At 41.1% G+C, this 5443-nt stretch overlaps 1 non-coding gene across 1 annotated transcript; it reads right to left on the bottom strand.

Moving 5' to 3' along the window:
• Window positions 1-581: 581 nt before the first annotated feature.
• Window positions 582-688, bottom strand: LOC127747910 (small nucleolar RNA R71). The gene has a single exon (XR_008009857.1). It is a non-coding gene; the product is annotated as a small nucleolar RNA R71 (small nucleolar RNA).
• Window positions 689-5443: the final 4755 nt, after the last annotated feature.

Below are 5443 nucleotides of genomic sequence, written 5' to 3'. Positions count from 1 at the left end.
GACATAGAGGATTCCTCTTCCTTCTACGTTCTCTTCTCTTTCATATGAGTAGGAACAAGGAAAAAGGCATTCTTGTTAAAGATGATCCTGAACCTGAAAGGATTCTGAAAAGAAAACTAAGAGAAGCTAAATTACAACAATCCAGAGACAACCTTACTGAAATTTTCAAACAAGAAAAGGAGATGGTAGCCGAACCCAAAAATAATAATGCAAGGAGGATGCTTGGTGATTATACTAAACCTACGTCCAAATTTGATGGAAGAAGCATCTCAATTCCTGCCATTGGAGCAAACAATTTTGAGCTGAAACCTCAACTAGTTGCTCTGATGCAACAGAACTGCAAGTTTCATGGACTTTCATCAGAAGATCCTAACCGATTTCTAACTGAGTTTTTGCAGATCTGTGAGACTGTTAGGACTAATGGAGTAGATCCTGAAGTCTACTGGCTCGTGCTTTTCCCTTTTGCTGTAAGAGACAAAGCTAGAACATAGTTGGACTCACAACCTAAAGATAGCCTGGACTCTTGGGATAATTTGGTCACGGCCTTCTTGGGTAAATTCTTTCCTCCTCAAAAGCTGAGCAAGATTAGAGTGGATGTTCAGACCTTCAAGCAAAAAGATGGTGAATCCTTTTATGAAGCTTGGGAAAGATACAAGCATATGACAAAAAAGTGTCCTTCTGACATGTTTTCAGAATGGACCATAATATATATATTCTATTATGGTCTATCTGAGTTTTCCAAGATGTCATTGGACCATTCTGCAGGTGGATCCATTCACCTAAAGAAAATGCTTGCAGAAGCTCAGGAACTTATTGACATGGTTGCAAATAACCAATTCATGTACACATTTGAGAGGAATTCCGTGAATAATGGGATGCCTCAGAGGAAGGGAGTTCTTGAAATTGATGCTCTGAATGCCATATTGGCTCAGAACAAAATGTTGACTCAGCAAGTCAACATGATTTCTCAAAGTCTGAATGAATGGCAAAATGCATCCAACAGTACTAAAGAGGCATCTTCTGAAGAAAAAGCTTATAATCCTGAGAACCCTACAATGGCAGAGGTAAATTACATGGGTGAACCTTATGGAAACACCTATAATTCATCATGGAGAAATCATCCAAATTTCTCATGGAAGGATCAACAAAAGCCTCAACAAGGCTTTAATAATGGTGGAAGAAATAGGCTTAGTAATATCAAGCCTTATCCATCATCTTCTCAGCAACAGACAAAGAATTCTGACCAGAGCACCTCTAATTTAGCAAACTTAGTCTCTGATCTGTCTAAGGCCACTTTAAGTTTCATGAGTGAGACAAGATCCTCCATCAGAAATTTGGAGGCACAAGTGGGCCAGCTGAGTAAGAAAGTCACTGAAACTCCTCCTAGTACTCTCCCAAGCAATACTGAAGAGAATCCAAAAAGAGAGTGTAAGGCCATTGATATAGTCAATATGGCCGAATGCAAGGAGGAAGGGGAGGACGTGAATCCCAATGAGGAAGACCTCATGGGACGTCTCCCAACCAAGAAGGAGTTCTCTATTAAGGACCCAAAGGAATCTGAGGCTCATATAGAGACCATAGAGTTTCCATTAAACCTCCTTTTGCCATTCATGAATTTTGAAGACTATTCTTCCTCTAAAGAGGATGAAGATGTAATTGGAGAGTAAGTTGCTCAATATCTAGGAGCTATCATGAAGCTGAATGCCAAGTTGTTTGGTAATGAGACTTGGGAAGGTGAACCTCCCTTGCTCATTATTGAACTAGATACATGGGTTCAGCAAACTTTACCTCAAAAGAGACAAGATCCTGGTAAATTCTTAATACCCTGTACCATAGGCACCATGACCTTTGACAAGGCTCTATGTGACCTAGGGTCAGGCATAAATCTTATGCCACTCTCTGTAATGGAGAAGCTAGGGATCATTGAGGTACAGCCTACCATATTCTCATTACAGATGGCAGACAAGTCAGTGAGACAAGCTTATGGATTAGTAGAGGACGTGTTAGTAAAGGTTGAGGGCCTTTACATCCCTGCTGATTTCATAATCTTAGACACTAGGAAGGAGGAAGTGAATGCATCATCTTGGGAAGAACTTTTCTAGCCACAGCAGGAGCTGTGATAGATGTTAACAGAGGAGAATCAGTCCTTCAATTGAATGGGGACTACCTTGTATTCAAAACCCAAGGTTATCCTTCTATAAACATGGAAAAGAGACACGATAAGCTTCTCTCAATACAGAGTCAAACAAAGCCCCCATATTCAAACTCTAAGTTTGGTGTTGGGAGGCCACAACCAAACTCTAAGTTTGGTGTTGAAAAGCCCTCACATTCAAACTCTAAGTTTGGTGTTGGGAGGCCCTCATCATGCTCTGAACATCTGTGAGTCTCCATAAGAGCCCACTGTCAAGCTAGTGACATTAAATGAACGCTTATTGGGAGGCAACCCAATTTTTATTTATCTAATTTTATTTTTATTTTATTGTTCTTTTGTGTTTTATTAGGTTCATGATCATGTGGAGTCACGAAAAAAAATACTAAAATTAAAAACAGAATCAAAAATAGCAGAAGAAAAATCATACCCTAGAGGAAGGACTTACTGGCGTTCAAACGCCAGTAAGGAGCATCTGGCTGGTGTTCAACGCTAGAACAGAGCATGGATCTGGCGTTGAATGCCAAAAACAAGCAACATCCTAGCGTTCAAATGCCAGGAATACACCCTGAGGAAAGCTGGCACTGAACGCTAGAAACAAGCATGGAACTGGCGTTCAACGCCAGAAACATGCTGCAATTGGGCGTTGAACGCCCAAATTGAGCATCACTTCGGCGTTTAAACGCCAAATTTTATGCAAAGGCATTCTACATGCCAAATTGGTGCAGGGATGTAAATCTTTGATACCCCAGGATCTGTGGACCCTACAGGATCATCTCAGGATCTGTGGACCCCACAGGATCCCGACCTACCTCCACTCACCTTCCCTCCTCATACTCCTATAACACCCTTTCCCAAAAACCCTTCACCAATCACTTCAATCTCTATTCCCTATCACCTCTTCACCACTCACATCCATCCATTCTTTCCTATAAACCCCACTTACCTTCAAAATTCAAAATTTCTTTCCCAACCAAACCTACCCTAAATAGCCGAACCTACTCCCTCTCCCCCTCACTATATAAACCCCTCCATTCTTCTTCATTTTCACACAACACAACCCTCTCTTCTCCTTCTTGGCTGAATACACCGCTCCCCCTCTCCTCCATATTTTCTTCTTCTTCTTCTTCTTCTCTTCTTTCTTCTCTTGCTCGAGGGCGAGCAATTTTCTAAGTTTGGTGTGGTAAAAGTATATCTTTTTATTTTTCCATAACCATTGATGGCACCTAAGGCCGGAGAATCCTCTAGAAAAAGGAAAGGGAAGACAAAAACTTCCACCTCCGAGTCTTGGGAGAGGGAGAGATTCATCTCCAAAGCCCATCATGACCACTTCTATGATGTTGTGGCCATGAAGAAGGTGATCCCTGAGGTCTCTTTCAAGCTCAATAAAAATGAGTATCCAAAAATCTGACATGAGATTTAAAGAAGAGGTTGGAAAGTTCTGACTAACCCCATGCAACAAGTTGGAATCTTAATGGTTCAAGAGTTTTATGCTAATGCATGGATCACTAGGAACCATGATCAAAGTATGAACCCGAATCCAAAGAACTATCTTACAATGGTTCGGGGGAAATACTTATATTTTAGTTTGAAAAATGTGAGGTTGGCATTCAACTTGCCCATGATGCAAGGAGATGAACGCCCCTACACTAGAAGGGTCAACTTTGATCAAAGGTTGGACCAAGTCCTCATGGACATATGTGTGGAAGGAGCTCAATAGAAAAGAGACTCAAGAGGCAAGCCAGTTCAATTGAGAAGTCTGGACCGTAAGCCTGTGGCTAGAGGATGGTTGGAGTTCATCCAACACTCCATCATCCCTACTAGCAACCGATCCAAAGTTACTGTGGATCGGGCCATCATAATTCATAGCATCATGAATGGAGAGGAAGTAGAAGTTCATGAAGTCATCTCCCTTGAATTCTACAAAATAGCTGAAAAGCCCTCCACCATGGCAAGGCTAGCTTTTCCTCATCTTATTTGTCATCTATGTTACTCAGCTGGAGTTATCATAGAAGGAGACATCTCCTGTGTTCATCTTTGCCGATTTGTAGAAAATGGTTGGCGTTGATGTGTGGAAAACGATCCAACACAAAACTCACCGGCAAGTGTACCGGGTCGCATCAAGTAATAATAACTCACATGAGTGAGGTCGATCCCACAGGGATTGAAGGATTGAGCAATTTTAGTTTAGTGGTTGATTTAGTCAAGCGAATCAAGTTTTGGTTGAGTGGGTTGTATTTAACAGAAGATAAATTGCTTGGAATGTAAAGGGAGAGGGAGAATTTGCAGTAAATTAAAGAACAGGAAAATAAACTTGCTGAATCTTAAAGAATAAGAAAGTAAATGACTGAAACTTAAAGTGCAAGAAATGTAAATTGCAGTAACTTAAATGGCAAGGAATGTAAATTGCTTGAATGTAAAAGGGATTTGAGGACTGGGATTGCAGAATCTAAACAAAGAGAAATTGAATTGCCACAATTAATAGAGCAGAAATTGAATTGGAAGCAATGAGGATTCAAATAGAAATTAAAGTGCAGCAAGGTTCACAGAAGAACCAAAAGTAAATTGGGATCTCAGGGTTCAAGAGACTAGGTAGCAGAGCCTAGATCTCAATTACCTTCCTAGATCCAAGTTCTCAAAGCAATTGACAAGAAATTGAAGAAGAAACAGTAAAGAGAATGTGAATGGATTCAATTATGCAGAAAAGAAACTAAAGAGTTCTTGAGTGGAGATTGAGACAGAATTTCCTCAATTCTTAACACCCAAGAATCAAAACAAGGAAATTAAAAAGACCCAAGCAAGAACGAGGAAGAAGAGAGATCAATTCTCCTCCCTAATTCTCTGAAATCTCAGTGAAGACACCAAGAGAAGTTCCAAAGTGCAAAAATAAAATTCAAAGCTCAAAGAAAGTGCAAAATTCAAAAGCAAAGCAAAAGGTAAGGTCCTAATTACATCAAACTAGCTCCTATTTATACACTTTCTATTCTTGGATTTTGGGATTTGGATGGGCTTTTGATTTGGTGAAGAAATAAATTGAATTGGAATTTTAATTGAATTTTCGGCCAAAAAATAATAGCTCCCAGGAGGCTGCCCTGCCCTTGTGGAGGGCAGGGCAGGATTTGGTGCATGTTGGTGCTTGCTTGGTGCAGCTTGGTGCGGCTTGGTGCGGGCTGGTGCGGTCTTGGTGCGCAGAACGCTGCCCTGCCCTCGCGGAGGGCAGGGCAGGAAAAATTGGTGCGCCAGAAATGTGCCGCGGTGCATGCTGATGCTGCCAGAATCATGCCATGGTACGCC

Source organism: Arachis duranensis, chromosome 5, assembly GCF_000817695.3.
Source record: "Arachis duranensis cultivar V14167 chromosome 5, aradu.V14167.gnm2.J7QH, whole genome shotgun sequence".
Taxonomy (NCBI): Eukaryota; Viridiplantae; Streptophyta; class Magnoliopsida; order Fabales; family Fabaceae; genus Arachis; species Arachis duranensis.
This window is presented reverse-complemented; position numbering and strand designations above follow the sequence as displayed.